Below are 20,997 nucleotides of genomic sequence, written 5' to 3'. Positions count from 1 at the left end.
CCGACAGCCACAGCCATTAGCCCGCAACTGCCACAGACAACAATGTTAGCCTGTGTCAGCCATGGTTCATACTGCCCACCGCACGGTCAACTTCTGCCAGCGACAGCGGGCGGTTCCTAATCTCCAGTAGAGTAGGCCAGGCATCTGCCATTTTAGAGGTTGGAAATACATTATATGGCTCTGTGGAATGTATAATATATGTGTGGAATCAGCACAAACATCCCAAATCAGTCTTGTTGTGTAGGTTCTAGTATATAATCACCAGTGTAGTGTACTTCTGGGCACAGATGGCATATGACGGCGGTTCACTGTCTACTGCTGTTGAAGTATTTTTGGCAGTCGGACAATACTGTTAAATTTCGAGGAGAAGATATTTGGGTGTTGCACGAATCCATGTTTTCAACCCTGTGTTGTCAATCAGGGAGGCCACATTTGACCATTGTATAGTTGACAACTGTGATGTGTACTTGGTGTAATGTATTTTAAGTCTGAAATGCTTTGTCTCATGCGGTTGTTTGTATACATTATATATGTTGGTGTGGACACAGTAAGTAATGCTCCCACTCATGCATTTTTACACATAGGTACTCTGGCAGCGGGAGGATGCGACAAGCTCCAGTATACCATCTATTGCCAGACCTTCAAACCATGGAACAACAGCACATAATTAAACTATACTGTCTTAATAGGCAAACAATAGTGGATTTATGCCATCAGTTGAAGCCAGATCTGATGCCTGAAAACACTAATCCAACATACATACCACCTATTGTGAGACTCAGGGCAGTATTGCTCTTCCTGGCCTACTTTGGCCATATCTGGGGGTATGTCCCAATACATGCTTAGTCTTGTGTTGAGAGATTTCCCATCAGCAATGTTGAAACACATTGACAGCTATAGCATGTTCTCCTGATGTGAGGATTTGGCCAATGTGAAGGCTGACTTCTATGGTGTAGCCCGTCTCCCACATGTGGTGGGGACCATTGAAGGCACACATGTTGCCTTGGTGCCACCGCAGGCCACTGAACAAATCTATTGTAACAGGAAAAACTTCCATTCAATCAATGTGCAAGTTGTCAGTTTATCTGATCTATACATCTCAAACATGTGTGCCCATTTCCCTGAATCAGCCCATGACTCTTTCATAATTGAGAATAGCACCATACTCCAGTTGATGTCACAACTGCACCCAGAGAGGGCCTGGCTGTTGGTAAGTCACATCTGTCCTGATTGTGTGTGAGCAATGTCAGGTGCTACAATCATGAAGTGAGTGACTCATTGTTGCAATTATGTCCTACTTCTAAACAGGAGACTCAGCATATCCAAACTATCCTTGATAATTGACCCTGCTGAGGAATCCAACTATGCCAGGGCAGGTGTACTTCAATGAGGCCCATGAAAGAGCACAGGAAGGCAGTGGAGTCAGCTTTTGGGTTCCTGAAGGACAGATTTCACTGTCTGAACAGGACTGGTGGAGCCCTCCTCTACTCTCCCGGAAAAGTGTGTCGGATCACTGTGGCATGCTGCATGCTCCACAACATTGCCCTGTGGAGGAATATCCCTTCTTACATCCCAGAGGAGGGTGAGCCTGCAGTGTCACTAAATGGAAATCCTGAAATGCCAAATGAAGACAACAGTGGTGAAGAGGAAAGAGCTTGACTTACGACAAGATCTCATCAACAGTTGCTTCTCTTGAATGTAAGTATGTCATGTGATGTCATGATTTTGACTGTACAATGTACTGAAGTTGTGAGAATGTGTGGAGTTGATTCTTTGAAATAGTTATGGAGCAGATTCTCAGTCAAAATCAGCCAAAGTCTCTTTGATGAGATAGCTTTTGACATATCCTCATCTTGATGATGTTGCTTCGCTTCTGTCAGATTTATTGCAATGTGCTTTGTTTTTACGGATGCTTGTTATATGAATTGTGTCATATGTATGGTTTCTTGCCTATACTTCTTGTTTTGTACTTTGTTCAGGTACCTTCACCATGACCCCTTCATGTGGGAATTTCAGAGTTGTGACATGGTAAGTAGGTGATGCTGTTCTGACATACAAAGTGGGCATGGATTATTTCTGGGAATATAGGCCACAGACTTTGGATGTAGGAGACCTGTGTCAAGACAGCTTGCACATGATAGGACGGAACATTGTAAGACTCCATTGGACTTGTTTGTTGTCCTGTTTTGGCCCTGATGCATCAAGTGTGTCATCATGTGGTCAGAAAACAATATGTACTCGAAGGTCACAATCATGTCAGTTACACTTCACATTGGCTTTTTGTATGAACTGTCTGTAGCTGTTGATGCATTTCATCAGTGTAGGCCAAAGTGCCTGTGCCACATCACTGACATGTGTTTGTGTCATACTACCAGATGCATGAGCACTGGATTGTAATGACCCTGTGATCAGAAACTGTTGTAATGCCATCTGTCTGAGTCTTGCATTATATGATGTTGGATTACTTTGGTGTGGTAGGTGATATGGCTCCAGCTGATGACATCAACCACTTTAATGACAAACCACCCCTTTATGATTGGCAATGTTTTACACATCTTAATAGCCGTTGTGGTGAACAATGTAATAAAATATCATCTTTGACCAGAAACTTGTCTATATGTGTTTGGGTGGAATGGTTGTAATCCTGAGCTGGGCACTGTGTACATGCAACATATCCCATCTTGAACAAGTACCTTGGATCATCATTGTATGATTCACATGGTCTGACATATTTACATCACTAAACGTGAAATTAAAACAGCAGGCAATTAGTTAGTCATGGGTGATTTTATAGGGAAGCTACGACTAACAGAAAATTTATCTCAACAAAAATTCAAATGTGAAGGGATCAGTCATGGTGAATGAAAACACTGGAGTAAATGCTGCACCATTGGAATTCCAAAGTCCAGAGTACTCCTTCCATTGGACATTGAAGGTGGTTCAGGATCAGTCCACAGAGTGAATGTGTGACAAATAAAGAGGACGTTAAGGAAGAGGATTATTGCTGGCAGAGCTGGGTGTCTTGCAATCTGCCCCTCATGGATTCTTTGCTGGACATCCCCACTTGCAAGGGTGGGGGTTCAGCTGCTACAGAGGGAGGGGTGTCCGTGTTTGGGTGTGCCTCTTTAGGGGGCCTCCCGTCCTGTGGCTGGTATTGATGTACATGGGCCTAATGTTGTTCACCCAGAGGAACAGGAACATTGGGTTGGAAAAGCCCTGCTCATGGTTGTATGAATGTCCCACAGCCCAGCTGTTATGGAGGCCATATTTGAATTGTGGGTCTCCATTTGTTCATACATGTCTTTATGCATGTCCCTATGAAGCTGCTTCATTTCCAAGAATTCAGTCAACACCTGGCCCATTACGCTTTGGGATGCATGATAAACCCCAAGACGTGGCTGATGGTGTCCTGGCTGACAGCAGCCCCAGCGACGTTACTCCACTGGCTCACAACATTCCTTCTAAATACCCTACCCCATGAGCCTGTGCCCTTGGCACAATGTACTCTCCCCAACTGGCTCCTGGACCCTCAGTGTCCAGAGTGTTGAGTTGCACCTCAAGATCCAGGACTGGGAGCCACAAGATGGTGGAAACTGTGGTGGGAGGTTGGAGGGCAAATCATTGACTGGGATGTTGAAGCAACAGGGCTGGGTGGTGATGTTGTGGCAACAGTGAAACTTACTAGATACAAGCCGCGCAACACTGGTGGTCTGCCTTTTTTGCTTGCCATGCAACGGTACTGCCTGTTTGCATCAAAATACAGCAGTCTGGGGACCGTCAGTGCAGCGGTCTTTTTAGGACCACCAACATGGTGATCTGGATGTCCAACCTCCAAACTAGTTATGAGGCCCTTAATCATGTGACCAAGGAAACAGGATGCAGGCACCGAATGGTTAGTAGAAGCAAATGCCAAATTTTTAATAGTGGCATTTTCAGAATTGTGACTTAAAATCCACTTTACATTTGAAGAGGGTGTTAAATTCTAATTCTTTAGACACGAAAATGAAATATTCCTGCTTGCTCCCAATTGAAAGTTCACGCTTCTTAATTGCAATATTTAACCCAATGTTATTCTATGGGAGAGGTAGGCCTTGTAGTAGTGTAAAATAATTTTTATAGTTATTCTTTACCAAGACATGCAAAAGTTAAAAGTACATGTGCAAAACAGACATTTTTACAAGGCGACTTGGGTGGGTGGCACAACCTGGTCCTAGGTCTCATATAGTAGAGTCCTAGAAGACAACAAAAACTGTTTTAGGAAACAGGAAGGTAAAAAAAAAAAACATTTTGGGATAACCCTGCAGACAGGGCCAAGTCCAACAAAAAGTAATCACTATTTGCCCCATCAACAGGACATCAGAGGATCTACCACAGACTAACTTGGATAGCAGGGAGTAACCATGTTCAAAAAGAGCAAAAATGCCCCTGCTTTCCTGAAAACAAAGGCCATCATATTTTTCTATAAAACAAATTCAGGTTCTGGTCCTCCATTTTGATTCTAGATCTGATATGTTCCATCTAGTTACAGAGGATATCTAAATCAGAAAGTGATGTAAATCCACCACTGGACTATCACTCATGTTTGTCCACATTTTACACAGATTTGTTCACTTACTCCTGCAAAGTACCTACAGACATCGAAGCAGGCTTATATCTAGGTAAAGAGCTAACTATTAAAGTATCAATGGTTGTCACAGATTCACAAGTTTCTTTATGTGCTGTTTCAAAGGTAGTATTTTCTTACAAAATGTCAATGATTTTTAGAACCAACCATGTCCCATTTAAAACCAAATATCAGAGTGGGACTGGGGTTCACAAATTATCACTTTCCATACTAGTGTCTTTATCTTCAAAATGCTCCAGATTTAGGGCCTCATTACAAGTATGCCCGTCCAAAGAAAGCCACACTCACAATGACAGTCAGAACACTGCAACTTTGGTGGTCCGACCGCCCAATTAAAACTCTGGTGGGCAGACCAACCAGGGGACCATCATACCCACCGGGAACATGGTTCCTGATGGTATGATGGCGGTTGGGCTGGTAACCAGCTAGGGCGGGGCTGACCTCGGTGCCACCTGGCTGATCACAACACCTGTTTCTGCCAGACTTTTCATGGTGGGGACACTGCTTTGAAAAGGATGAAAGAGAGCCCGTGCTGGGGGCCACAGGGGTCCCAATGCCCGCCTGCCCAGCAAAGTCAGAATGCACACTGTATGCTTTGTGGACAGTGCCAATTCCAAGGGAGCTGGATTGTTAGGATATTGGCCCCAGCTCCCTTAAAGGAGCTAAGACGAATGCCCTAACACTGTTCCCACCAGTTAGCCCAAAGGGAACCCTTATTACAATGTTTCCACTGGTCAAGCATTACAGTCCACTTGGGTGAAAGTCACCGCTATGGCGATGGCGTCCTCCCCGTTAGCTTGGCGGTCCCGTGTTGGGACCGCCAAACTTTAAATGAGGCCCTCAGATTAAACAATGCACAGGTGAAATTGAATGCACCTCTATGTTCAAAAGCTCTATCACCACAAACTGCTCTACATGCAGTACATCTTTCTTTACAACTGAATAACAGCGTTGTACCTAACAAAAACAATGAATCACCATCTGGAGAAGGGTGTTTTTGTTGCTTCAAAAACATTCAGGGACATAGTTACAAGAGGCTTAGGCCACCAAAGCTTAACTTTTTTGATGCTCTAATGGCCCAAGCCTCTCAATAATATATCTATGAGGCCACACAAAGCCATTTTGTGTGGCTTTTATGGCCTCATAGATACGAAGTAAGACAAAGCAGCTCAAGTCACTGTGTTGTCCTATTCTGTGCCGGGTGAACATTCCATGAGCCTTGCGGTGGGTTTTCCCATTCAACACCCATTTTGATACTGCCCCAGATTTCCAAGATCCTGGGGTAGCCCCAAAACCTTAGGCCTCCCCAGAGCAGGTGTAATGAGGAGAAATATTTTCATTTCTCCTCGTTTTTTCTCTTTCCCTGTTGTGCTACATTCTGCAGCATACATAAAAAGAGGAAAACGCCTCTGTCCCTTCCTACACAAACACAATCCTGCATGCAACACAGGCACCCTTGCACCATGGAGCAAGGGTGCCTGGTTTGGTGCTAGATTGCCAATTGTGCACCAGCATAGGGGGAAAGGAAAAAACTGCACTGTATTTCGTAATTACAGTGCATTCCTGCCACTTCACACTGGCTTAGGGCAGCACAGCAAGAAGGTACTGCCCTTAACCAATCACTTGGAAATATGCACCTCATTTTCAAAGTAACATAAGATGGCACAAAAAGCAGTACTAAAATATATGTTACAGAAAAAAAAACATAATTGAATTAATATAGTTATATAGAAATGTACTTTAAAATATATATGTATTCATATATATGGAAAAAGAATCTAAAAATAAGGGAACAAATACATTTATAAGATAAAGTATCAGATATAGGAAACATTGTACTAATAATATTCCATACATCATTCCAGAAGGTCAAAATAACAGGACAGTCAAATAAAACATGTTTTAAAGAACCATCAGTTTGATTATAGTGCAAACAAAATGGGGTATCCAAAGGTTAGCTTTGAATAATTTACAAGGAGTCCATAAACAGTTAAATGAGATACACACATTTGTTTGGTATACAGCAACAAGGAATCATCCAGAAATGTAAGATAAACACATTTTCTCCAAGTTTTAAAAGATAATATAAACAAAGGTTCTTTATTCCAAAATTGCCAATAAAATGTAAATTAACATTTCCTGTATTATTTATCTTCTTGTATATGTGTTTCAACTCAATTCTGAATTAGAAATGTTTGCTAAATGTTTTATTTGTATAGCTGTTAAGTGTAGAATTACATTACAAAAATCATACTTAAAGTAATCCAGTTAGGGTAACAAAAATGTCTGATGTATTTTTGAATATGCTAATACTACATCTTATTCACAAAAGATGTTTAAGTATATCATTCCAGCATCAATGTAGATTTCCAAAATGTAACATCATGTTCAAATTTTATCACAGGAATGTGCCAAACAGACTTTTCTGGAGGTATAGGGAAATGGAATAACAAATCAGAATCCTGAAGTGTTAGTTTAGTTGAAATATGTTTGTTTTCTTTAAGTTTTGGAAGTGTATTACAGCTAGAGCTAGAAATGGACAGTAATGTTGGTAAAGGAAAAGATTGTACTAAATTGTGCTGAATTTGAATCCATGTAGGAGAAAATAAAGGTTCAATCTATCCAAAACCATAAGGAGTCTTGTTTCATTATAAAGCTTTATGGTGTTTTATAAAAATCAGATACTAAGTGCATCATTAATTTTACCAGTTTTGAGTTTAGTATAACTTATCCATGGGGGTTTCTTATTCCAGAAATAATTCTGTCTAAATTCTTGCAAAATGTTAGAGGTAATTGTGAAGGAATAACAGATAGAATATATCATATTTGAGGAACAATTACCATTTTGATAGATTCAATCGTTCCTCACCTGGTCAAATGTAGAGATTACCACTTATGTATTTTATCTGTACGTTTTTAAATTAAATAATGACAAATCAGGGTAATAGATTTTATTTATAGAATTTTAGAATTGAATGTCAAGCTATTTCATGCTTTTTTTGCACATGTTGTCTTTATAATTTAAAATGTCACGAGTATTATGAAGATTTATAGGTTAAATCTCCATCATTAGTTTTTAAAGTATACCCAGAAACAAAAGAATAACTATGTATGAGATTTAGAACAATTTAAATAGACATATATGGGTTACTAATAAACAAAGGAGCATGAACAGCATAGGCAGTTGCTAAAGAGTAATGTTTTTAGTAATAAAACTGTTATTATCATCTGAATATCTAATGAGAAAGACAAGAGACTGTGTGGTCAATAAAAAAAAGGAGAGGAGTCAATGAGCTTCCTTGTCAAGCTCCCCTAAATACATTAAATGAAGTAGAAGAATTATCATTGATACATTTTTTTACATAGGAGTGAACATTGAATATAAATGATTTTTATAAAGAAATCACCAAGACCCTCATTATGAGTTTGGTAGTCGGACGAGCCAACTGCCAAACTTGTGGGGTTGAGACCACCGTCAACCTGGCAGCCTCACCCGAGTCATATTACGATGTTTTCACCAGGATGACCAGTAGAAACATCACATTACCAAGTTCCCGCTGGTCAGCCCAGCTGGAACAGTGCTATGGTATTGGTCTCGGCTCCTGAGGCCAATAACGCAGCACAAGAGCACCCTCAGAATGCTGAGGGTGCTGGGCAGGGGGGCCCTAGCACTGCCCACAACATGGTAATGGGCAGGGGCCCCTCCGTGGCCCCCAGGACTTCCTTTCCACCAGCCCTTTCATGGCAGAACTGCCATGAAAAGGATGGTGGAAAGAGGACTTGTGATCAGCACTGCGGCGCTGAACTCAGACTATGAGTCCAACCACCGTCAGCCCATCTGGAGCCATGTTCTTGGTGGGGATGGTGGTCCCCTGGTGGTCTGACCGCTAGGGTTGTAATGTGGCGGTCGGACTGCCTGGAGTGTGGTGGAAAGACCACCAGTTTTGTAATGAGGCCCCAAATTTAAAGACTGCCAACACTCAGAATAAAGATTGCCAATGAACATTTATTAAAAGCCATATCAGAATCTCGCGCTGGAAGACCAGAAGCAAAAGGTAAGGCAGAAATGGCTTCTATTACATGGGACAGAAGTCTGCTATTATTAAGAGAGTATCTACCTTCATTCAAATAGTCAAAAAACACCCTTCTTGAGATTTGTGAGTGTGCATAACAAGATTGCTACTTCACACAGAGTTCCAACAAGCGCCCTTTTGACTGTTTTCCTTTAATGATGGTTGAAAGCTAGAAGAACCTTCATATACATGATAACTTACTTTGGTCTTTGCAAGCAGACCATGGTGTTTTTTTTGGGTGTTGCAGATGCTCGTGTAGACACAGTGTGCCTGAACCAGGCACCAGTTTCTTTACTGCTCTCTCACAAAGTCTCCAGTCAGAGGAGGCGGAGCCCTTCCAGCAAAAGATGTGGCTTTGGCCTTGGGTTTAGCTGCTGCACCAGTGGAAACATACTGGTTTGTCTAATGTTCTCCAATTGTTTAATTTAAAGCAGTTTTTAACATTGTCTTAGCTGCATTCATTCAACTTAAACAATATATAGTGCCTCCCCATTATTTTAGGAAAAATATTTACTGACTATTGCTATATTTTAAATATTACTTTTTATTTGCACAGTCATTTGGCTACAAATGTTAAGGAATATGGATGACAAAAACATGTCTCCCAATGCTTAATAAGCATATGCAAACAATATCTCCACCACTTATTGAGTATAAAATTGTTGGTTCCTCAGAACCATCACTTTACACAATTCTAGACATTTAGGCTGTGTGTTCTACTACTGATAAAATAACTGTGGAAATTAGAAATATTTGACTCATTATGGCTGCTCTGTCAATGGAAGTTTTTGATAATGAAACCAAAATTAGGGACAATAAATTTAGGTTGGACTAGTTACTTTTTGTTACAGCAAAAAACTTGTTTTATGTATATATTACTTTTGGATTTGGAAAGCTGTAAAAGACAATACACTCTAAAAATCTCAAATTTGATGGAAGAAATAGAAGGTCCAGTTTTGAGATGGTATTTGGAGAACTTGCTACCTGAACTCTGAATTTGGAATTCACTGACACATTTGAGATTGATAACACTCATTGTATTCCTTTGTACAGCATAGGAAATCAGTACAAACCCAGGCAATTAATATTTAAAGTTCTACATCATAATTATTAAGTAATGATAGGAAAGACCGCTAAGGAAATTCTTTATTTGTTAGTTAATAGGAGGACAATTTTAATACATCAGTACTTTGCAAAGGAAACAGTACCAATATGTAAGGAATTCAAGGCACTAAAACCTTGACTGAAAAGTTCTGGCTTCAGATATGCTTGTTTGCTAATTCAACTAAGTGAGTTTGGAACAACAGGGCTCATATACTGGCTAGTCTGCTGCCTAATGTATGTCTTTTATAAGTTTACTTGTAAAAGCTACTTTGAATCTTATATTGGTCAGAAGTGGTACTGACCTACTTTTCCTGATCAAACACATTTTCCCTTATTATTCAGTATCTTCATGGATAACTGAAATTATCTTACAAATACTTCATTCCATGTTAAGACATAAAGTTGATATTTGTTCAAGTCAGGAGACTCATATTTATGATAGGATTTTATCTTCTATTATTCCAAAGGGGAATAGTAGTACTGTATCTTCTCCAGCCACCAGTAAGAAGAATGGAATCACAATATATATTTTCTAAAAAGCTCCAACTTCAAATACTAGATAGACGTTCTGATACAGATGGTAGATTTTTATATGCTAAGGTCCAACTTTGTACATTTGTTCTACAGTAAGTTTACACCAATAGTCCTAATGCTGGTTACCCAATTTTTGAAGGAATATAACTACAGAAAATGTAAAATTAGTGAATCTTTCTCTCATAGTAGGTGGCAAATTTAATTTAATATGGGATCCTCTTTTCGGTAGAGTATCGTCTACTAAACGTTGACCTCCAAAAGATGTTTCAATCCCTCAAAACATTGGTTAAGAATTTCAAACTTTGTGATATCTGGAGGCTTAGGCCCTGCCAACCGGTTTGGTGGATGGGAACACCCGTCCACCAAACTCCTAACAGGGTGGCCACCACTGTAGTGGCGGCAACCTCCCTCTGAACCCATTATGACTTTCCCGCTGTGCTGACGGGTGGAAACCAAGGTTTGCACAGGGTGCTGGGCAGGGGAGACCTGCACTGCCCATGCCACAGGCCCCACTGCACCTGTTCTATACCAGCCTTTTCATGGAAGTGAAACCGCCATGCAAAGGTGGGTGGAGAACCAGGTTGTAATCAGCAGGGTGGCACTGTGTGCAGAGCCTCCCTACCTGATTGCAACCTGCACCCACGGTCAGCCCGTCTGAATCACCAATCCCAGTGGAGTCAGCGGTACCTTGGTGGTCCGACTGCCAGGGTCTTAATTTGGTGGTTGGGCTGCCACAGCACTGGCGGTCCAGACCACCACTGCAAGCCTGATCTAGTGACCGTGAGACACATAATTAGGCGCATAATTTTCAAACCCATAAAGATGTAACTTTAATTCTACCGCAAGATTCAGACTCATGAATTATCTGTTATCATCAAGAAATTTGGCACTCAATCTCCAACTCAGAAATTGGAAATATTGATATCTCAGATCATGTTATGATCTCTATATATTTAAAATAAGATAACTCTTCCGTCTTCAAACCAAGATGATGTATGAATGTTGACATCCCTCTTAGAATTGAGAACAAAGAAAAAATGCTGTCTGCTATTGAAAATGTTTCTCCCACAACTAATTATGTGTTAAAGCATATATCAGAACTATAGCAATTTCCCTGAATGCTTACCGCTAAGAATAATAATTTTAGTTTAAGTTACAGTAACTGTGTTCTGAATAAATTTCCTTACTTAGCAAAAGAGCTGGGTTTCATATATAAAACGAGAAAGCAACATTTGTTATTGCATTTTATTTGAATGCAAACAGAACTAGGAAACTATTAGTTACTTTTCTCTGTATCAAAAATATTGAATTCATGCTATTCATGGGAAGGATGGAAAACTAGAGTTATCTACTATAGATAAAATTAAAGGAATTCTAGAATTGTATTGCTCATGAAACAGTAAACCGGAAACCATTGGTACTAATATAATACGTTCTTTTATTAAGGGGCTGATTGTAAGTTTGTTGGTCCAAGGACTGCCAAACCAGTAGAGGTGGTCGGACTGCCGCACTCCTGGTGGTCCGACCGCCAGATTATAATCCTGGAGATCGGACCATCAGGAGACCTTAGCCACTGCCAGGATCACTGATCCCCATAGATTGGCCGGGGTCGGAGTCAGGGTCAGCCACAGCAGTGCCAAGTTCAGCACAGCCGTGCTGATCATGACTCCACTTTCCACCATCTTTTCCATGGTGGTTGCACTGACATGGAAAGGCTGACAGAAAGCCAGTGTTGGGGGCCACAGGAGGGCCCCTGAACTGCCCATGACCATGTTGTGGGCATCACATGGGCCCCCCTAACAGCACCCTTGGAATGTGCACTACCTGCTCTGGGTTCTGGTCTGTGACGGCATCCCTAAGGGAGCAGAGGCCAATGCCGCCGCAGTATTCGTCGAGCTGACCAGCAGAAACGTTGTAATATAATGTTTCCACCGGTCAGCCCAGTGGAAACATAATAATATGATGGGGAGTGAGGCCGTCAGCTTGATGGTGGTCTCATCCCCACAGGTTTGGCGGTCCAACGGTCAGACTGCCAAACTCGGAATCAGTGTTATAACTTCCTTCTTTTATTTGAAATCTGACAAATCACACCTAGACTCGCTTATTTCTGTTGATAAAATTACTACAGCTATTAATTCTCTGAAGCCAAGAAAGTCCCTGGACCTCCTGGCATCCCTGCTGAGTTTTTCATAATCTTTTCTACGCATTTCATACCATATTTATTTCATTTATTTAATTAATTTAATAACACAGGTATTTTACCAGGCTCTTTTAGAGAAGTAATTATAATTGTACTTCCTAAAATGGTAATCCAACTATCATCCTATTTCACTAGTAAATCAAGATTGTAAAATCTATGCAAAATGTTTTGCCACTAACTTATCATATTATTAAATATTATCGTTCGAATAGACCAAATAGATTATATGGAAGGTAGGCATTCTGCACCACACTTAGAAATAGAAAAAATCATCTCAGGAATGTTTTTGTTTAGGAAGGTGTACAATACCAATCCTGTATGCAATGCAGGCATCTTTCCACCATAGTGCAAGAGCATCTGCGTTGGCCCTAAGGAGCCTAAGGGAGCCAGCGCAGGGGGAAAGGAAGGAATGTACCATATTATATAAATAGGTCACATTCATGCCCTTTGCCTGTGACGCAGGGCTGTGCAGTAAGGTGACTTGCTGAGCTGCCCTGCTCCACAAAGTCCAGAAATCTAGGCCTATGTTTATGACTGCAGAGCTTTCATATTTTGTTAGCATGGAAATGTTTTAACTTCTTCATGGAGTTGCCTATTTATCTTCACCTTAGTTATTGCAGTGGTTTGTTGTTACTTTGTATTGTTATTTTAACTCTGTTAGTACCTTGTTAGCTTTTATATAAACTAGGCTTAACAACTTTCTATGATGCACTCTTGCATTGTATTTTAAATGATTTGTAATCCATATGCTAAAAGTGTACCATACCACGAGCTGTCCTCCCCCTATTGCATTACCCATTCAAATTGTGGCTGTGTTCTTTCTAGAATGATGTTTAGACACAGCCATTTGCTTTGCACTATTACTTTAATTGGCTTTTGACTGCTGAGACTGTCATCCCAGCTAGCAGTTTGCAGTCCTCGTTAGAGCCCTGTAAAGTTTCTACTTCGTCAATTAATCTCTCAATGTCAATAATCGTGGCTGAGATAGTAGGTATTACTTCCTATTTGGTTCAACTGAGAGATAAAAACTAGAAAGTGGTGTTCCCTATCTGATTTCCATATGCTTTCACACTTGGTTAAAAGATAGGCTCAATTTTAACCACATGCATTAATATAGTAAAATATTAACAACTCCCTAAACTAAGAACATTCTCTTCAATTTAAAAAGCCTCTGACATGCCACTGACAGGCTCATTATTGAATGAGCCTTTTCTTGGACTGTGCCTGCTGCACACTTACATGAATAGCTAGTTGCCCATCTCTAACTGCAATTATGGTAGTAGGCAGTGCCCAGACTCACAAGTAATCTCATTAACTCCCGGGACTCAAAGTCCTTGTGATCAACTGCAGCCCAGATACCATGGCCCCTGGGGCGAAGCTTGGTCAGTAAGTTTGAGGGGGTGTGAGCTTCAGATTTTTCAACAAATACCACAAGCAGGGCACATGAGAGGGGCTAAAGGTGAAGTGGAAAGTGAGACAAATGTGGGGCGCTGTATATTAAATACGGTGCACACATAGTGGAATTAAGGAACACTAAGGGGTGCTAGAAAAGTGGCACTGCACAAGGTGCAGCACCAATTTTCATAAATCTGCCCCAATATTTTGTACAGTAATCAACATTTTTGAACACTTTCAAAGCAGAGAGGGAGAGAGAGCTTGTGTGCTTTTTTGTCTTTGTTTATGTAAAAAGTCCTGGTGAAATCCATTAGACACCTTTCCATACCCGACTGTAAGCACCTGAACACAACTATCTGCCAGAAAATTCATTTTTTAGGGAGAAGTAACACCCCCAAATACACCCTCCCACCCGAAGCGACACCCCCGCACATACCTACTTTCTATGTTCCAGGAATAACCACAGGGACAGGGTCAAACAATACGATAAATACCCCTGAGCAATAAAGGAGGCAGGTGAGCCACATACCAATATTGCAACAATTAAAATCTGAAAACATTCCACATTTCTACCAGTAGACCACATTTTCGGATTTTAACTACCTGGGCATGATAAAATACCTATATCCCTACCTAAAGAGCACCATGTTTTTCCTTAGTTCCACCATTAATCTGAAGATTTCCTTTATTTATCTGGCTAGTCCTGGATACATTCATATAGAATCCTGTTGCATGATAATAGTTTGACCAATGCAAGACAATATTCATCAGCAAGGAATCTGCTGCGTTGCTTTGCACTGTACTATCGCAACCCCACAGTGTGATATTTAAAGTCCTCTATGCTTCCTCTGTCCAGACACAATGTATAATATACATTCAGTCTTTCCTCACAACTCATTCTACGGAGCCTGGGTTGTCAGTGAAATGTTTAACTTTATGAATTAATGTGATATTTTATGGTGGCTGCCACACTGTTCTCTGCTGAGAAAGAGATAAAACAATATAAGCACTACCAGAGCTTTATGTAATACTGCTTATATATTTTCATAACTCTATTTCAGCTGATGCCTTTGACCTTTATAGCTGGCAGATTAGATTTCACATTGTGTAACAGCCCATCAAACCAGGGGGATACATTAAATATATTTTCCTTCACTTCAACGCCATAGGTAGAACACTTTTTCCTCCATTTGAAATTGCAACTTTGCTTTGTTTTAAATTCGGCAGTGTGCCACTGTAGTGCTTAACTATCACTAGCATTTCGCTTTCTTCTGTCAATGTGTGCAGCAGATTAAGGCAACAGTAGTCCACGAGAGTACCCAGTTATAATAAGTAAGTTGACAGGGGTAAGCCAACAGTAGTCAAAGAATGGGTTAAAGTGTAGACATGCACATATCAATACTCTGGGAACGTGATAAAAATAATGGAGAGTTCTGTAAAATATATAAAAAAGTCAAAAAAATCATTGCTAATAACTACTAAAAATAGTGTTGTCATTATGGCAGATTTGTGTATGGAGATCAATTAAGGATCACAAGCAGGGACCTGCAACCCTTTCTCTGCACTTTGATACCACAGATACAACCTTTGTTATCATGGTCTTAAGGTTAATGGACAAAGCAGCTGAAACCGAATTTAAACAGAGCTCCAATCGGAAAATACACCAATTTGAGGCGGGAACTCTAAAGACAGAGGGCCTCATTATGAGTTTGGCGGTCCATGGACCACCATGGCGGTGTTTGGACCGCCGACAGCCTGAAGATCGGACCACCATATTACGATGCATGAAGTTCAAAAGCAGAAAGACAGCTGCGGTCCCGCTGGCACCGACAGGCAGCACAGACCTCAGCAGTGGTGAGAGAGGCTAATGAGGCCATGAGAGCCAGTGTTTCTGCTAGGCACATTATGGTGTTGCCTTCTACTGACCTGACCTTGGTGGTCCAATCACCACGTACCAGCTGGTGGAAATAGAGACATCAAAGAAATTAACTCACCTGCAGGCAACATCACACGTTCTGTGCCACCATGGAGCCAATCACACATGTCCTTCCGCTGCTCATAGATGGAGCACAAAATCTATATTTGCGTGGATGCAACCAATGGTAAGACAAAACACCTACCTGTGTCCTGAAACTCACCAACAGATCAAGGTGCCGCTGTCCACCTGGTATGTAGGTTACCCTAGGCAGACCAAGTGCACTTGTCGTTGGGTCCCAGGTGTGAGTTGTACATAATGAATACACAGCCATATGATGCCCCCTTTGGGCAGGTCACTGATACTGCAACACTGCACTCCACAAAAACCCATGCATGCTCCTCACATTTTCAGTGACAGTGAAGTCTACAAAACATTGTGTCACTCAACAGCCACAAAGCATCACACATAATTCAACTGACATCCTCACATTGATCACATACCATGGACTGTCATGAGATTGAAGGCACATATGTATAGATATGTCATTTAACGCAAATACCCCTCCCACAAAACATCCCTGTAATGGACCCACACATATCTCCCACATTGCAACACAATGGAAGGTCAATGGGATGCAGAATATTTTTGGAGACAAATATCTCAAGCTCACAATGGAAATAATACCTGCACAATAGGTACGGGGCATCAGGAGCACTCCTGGAAGGATGCTGCCCTGGGACACATTTAATTTTGCACACGGTCCAAAACACCATTTGCACAGGAACTGGCCCTTCATGTAATAGGTGAGTCAGTGACATGCCTATCTATCAAATGTGTAAGTGCAAGTAAAGATCGCAAATGCAACAGCAACTGCATGGGCCACAGAGGTAGATTAAGAAGCCTGAAGGCACACACATTGAAATGGACACATGGTCAGTCAAATGTAGAGGTCGATAGCATAATAGAACACCCTCCACATGGGACAAACAAAACTCTAGCTTCCACACATGAGACAAATGTCCAATCCATATCAGAGGGACAAACCTAACACAATACATGCTGACATTGGCCAACATAAGATGAAAAACCTACATATAAAACAAAACACACTGCAATGACACCCTAATTTGATTACCAACCACATATCCTTACAGTGAACATCTACCCTTGTCCTGGGTGACACCAGCACTGCCTACAAAGTCACATTTTGCCAACCACAGTAAATGGCCAGAAATAAGGGTGAAACACATACAATTGTAGGCATACAACAGAAATTACTCTGGAACAACAAAAATCTAGAAAAGTAATGGCACGACAAATGTCTACCCAAAAAACAACAACTTGGGTTTATTAACAGAAAATGCTGAAGAGCAAATGCAAGGCCATTGGCCAGTCTAAATTGTAGTTCATGCACATGATTGTGCTCAAGCTTTACTCCAATCACTGCCAGGGAACCACCACAGGAAGGGGCGTCAAGTGGATATGCAGGTACCTCAGGGATCATGCTTGGATGGGGTGGGGTTGGATTTGAGATGGGTGCATTTGGATTTGAAATGGGTGGGCTGTTTCTTCAGAGGGGTGGGTTTCTTCTTTGTGGGAGGGCTATGGGTGCTTGCAGGAGGGTCAGGTGTGACAGGGGAGGACATGCATGTGGAATGGATGGGGTGGAATGCGGTTGGAGTCCTCAGGTTTGGGAAGGAGGTGGAGGTAGCAGGGCAAAGTGCAAAGGTCAAAAAGGAAACTTTCCTTGGGAAAACAGATAGGGTCTTTGGAAGGGATTGGGGTTTTGGAGGTTGAGGTGTTGGTGGTCTTGCCTATGGGTGTTCATGCTTTTGATGTGTGCATCAGTGAGTATACTTGGGTTTAGGTGGTGTCTGTTGTGTGTGTGAGTGTAGGTGTTTGAGTGTCTTGGGGGCTGTGAGGTGGAGGTGCTGGGTGATGTGGGATTGGTGGATGTGTGTTGGTTTTGGGGTGGTATCTGGGGTATGGTGGATGTGGTGGATGTGTCTGTGGGTGTTGTGGTATCTGGGGGCATGGTGTCTGGGGTGTGTGGGTCTGTGGGTTGTAAGGTGTTGTCTGGGTGCATGGTGGGTGTGGTGGGTATGGTGTGTGGGTCGGTGGTGGTGGGGGTGGGAATGGTGGCTGTTGTAATGTCTGTGGGTGACTGTTGAGTGGTTGTGTGCTGGTGTGCCTTGTGGTGCTTGTTCTTACATGCTGTTTCTGTGTGTTGAGGTGGGTGTGTGCTGATGTGTCTGTGTGCTTGGAACAGGTAGGGGAATAGGGAATTTGGATTGGGAAGAGGGAGGTGGTGGGGTGGAGGTTTGCGGGGGTGGATGGCTGCCATCAGTGAGAAGAGCCTGAAAAGATATCTGTAGGCCAAACATATCACTATAAATGCATTCCAGGGATGCATTTGTCTACTGGAGTTGGCAGGCCAAACCCTTGATGGCATTCACAATGGCAGTCTGCCCAATGGGGGATAATCCTCAGGAGGTCAATAGCCTCCTGACTAAGGGCAATAGGGATAACAGGGGCTAGGGGTGAAGTACCTGTAGCAAAGGAGAACAGTTGCCCACAGGAAATTCTGAATCACAGTATAGGAGGCTGGACTGGTTTGTAGTGGGTATCTTGGGTACTTACACCTTACACCAGGTCCAGTTATCCCTTATTAGTGAAATGTAGTAGTGTTCTAGCAGCTTAGGCTGATAGAGGTAGCTATAGCAGAGCAGCTTAGGCTGAACTAGGAGACATGCAAAGCTCCTGCAATACCACTCATAGTTACACAGTACTTATACACAAGTAAAGACAATACTCAGTATTATGTCACCAAAAATAAAGGTAGTTTATTTGGGTGACACAAGGCCAAAAATGTCTTAGAGAAAATACTCCTTCGGGAGGTAAGTATTGTACACATTATATACACTAGACACCACAATAAGGTAAGTAATTATACACAGAATAGTGCAGACAATAGCAACTGCTATAGAATGCAATGGGAGAAAAAAGTTCTAGGGGCAACACAAACCATATATTAAGAAAGTGGAATGCGAATCACGAATTCCCCCCTAGACAAGTGGAGTGTGCAGAGAACCGCTGGGAGAGTAAGAATACAGCAAAGGTAAGTAAAATACCCCACCCCAGAGCCCAGAAAAGTAGGAGTAAAGCACTGCACGTTTCCTTAGGACACACTACAAGTCCTGACTAGAGATTTTGCAAGAACCAAGCAAGACTGCAAACAACAAATGGTGGATTCCTGGACCTGAAGACCTGCAAAGGAAGGAGACCAAGTCCAGTAGTCGAAAAGTTCCTGGAAGGACAGGAGCCCCTGCCAACCCAGAAGAGGGTGCAATAGAAAAGTCCCTGGTTGGATGAAGACTGCAGAAATGCACCCAAGGAAGATGTCAGTGGGTTCCTGCATAATGCACTGGATGTCCCATGAAGAGAAGTTGGATGCAGGTAAGTTTTGGCGCTGAATTCCTCCAACAAGCCTTGGTTCTGGCAAAGTCACATTTTGCATCAAAGTGACACTGTCTGGACCCTGTAGGGACCTGGGGGCCTCAACTCTGTGTGAGAAGGAAGAGGGGGCTCTCAGCACTTCAGAGAGCCCTCAGAAGATCAGACAGCACCCGCGGGTGTCCCAGGACATGGGGAGAAAGGAGGTTCAAAATGCAGTTGGCACAGCACTACAAAGGAGGGTCCCACACCGTCGGAGGTCAACTCAGCAAATTGAGCATCACAGGATAGAGTGCTGGGGACCTAGGCCAGGCTGTGCATGAAGGAATTTTGCAAATAGTGCACAGGGGCCTCAGGTGGTGAAGAAGACGCGGTGCGCAGGGGTACTGTCATCCTTGAGGAAGGCATGGCCTTACCTTCTCCAAATTTGGACAGCGGGAACTCAGGACAGTCTATGTCGAAAGGGTCCACCCTCTGTGTTCCAAGGAGCATGCTCATCACCAGAAGAGGCGTCCAAGAGAACTGGTCATCAACTTAGAAGGGGCCTGCTTGAGCAGGGGAGTGACTCAATCACTCCACGGGAGATATCTTCGATCCTTCTGGTGCAGGTTGTAGACAGGGAGTCCCCAGAGTGTGCACACCATGGAAACTGTTGCAGTTGCTGGCTGGAGCTGAAGTTGCAGAGGAAAAGTAGCCGTTCTGGATACTTTGTTGCTGTTACAGTGGCTCCTGGAGCAGCCTGCGGTTGATCCGAGGTCAGAAGATGAAGTAGTAGTTGCAGAGGATTCCTGATGGAAACTTGCAAGTAGAATCTGAAGAGAACCAACAGAAGAGACCCTAAATAGAGCTGAGAGGGGGATTGGCAACCTTATCAGGCATGGACCTATCAGGAGGGGTCTCTGATGTCACCTGCTGGCACTGGCCACTTGGAGGTCTCCAGAGTGTCCCCACACCTTGGAAAACAAGATGGCTGAAGTCTGGGACACACTGGACACACTAGAGGAGCTCTATGCACCACCCCTGGGGTGGGGATGGACAGGGGAGTGGTCCTTCCCCTTTCCTTTGCCCAGTTTCTTGCCAGAGCGGGGACTGGGGGTCCCTGAACCAGCACAGACTGGCTTATGCAAGGAGGGCACCATCTGTGCTCCCAAAGGAAATGCTTTGTTCTGCCTTCCTGGGACTGAGCTGCTCAGACCCCAGGAGGGCAGAACCCTGTCTCTGAGGTGGCAGCAGCGGTAGCTGTAGTGCAAGCCTCAGAGAGCTGGTTTGGCAGTACTGGGGGCTAATGGTGGAGCCCCCAGCATGCATGGAATTGGCTCCCCAATACCAGATTTGGAATGGGTGAACAATCTCATGATCTTAGACACCTTACATGGCCATATTCAGAGTTATCAGTGTGAAGCTACGTATAGGTATTGACCTATATGTAGTGCACACGTATAATGGAGTCCACTCACTCACAAAGTCCTGGGAATTGGCCCTGAAATATGTGGGGGCACCTTTGCTAGTGCAAGGGTGCCCTCCCACTTAGTACCTAGCCTTCATTAAATGAAGGAAAGACATATAGGTGACTTATAAGTTACTTAAGTGCAGTGAAAATGGCTGTGAAATAATGTGTGCACTATTTCACACAGACTGCAGTGGCAGTCCTTTGAAAGGGTTTGTCTGAGCTCCTTATGGGTGGCAAAATAAATGT

The sequence above is a fragment of the Pleurodeles waltl genome, chromosome 6 (assembly GCF_031143425.1).
Source record: "Pleurodeles waltl isolate 20211129_DDA chromosome 6, aPleWal1.hap1.20221129, whole genome shotgun sequence".
Taxonomy (NCBI): domain Eukaryota; kingdom Metazoa; phylum Chordata; class Amphibia; order Caudata; family Salamandridae; genus Pleurodeles; species Pleurodeles waltl.
This window is presented reverse-complemented; position numbering follows the sequence as displayed.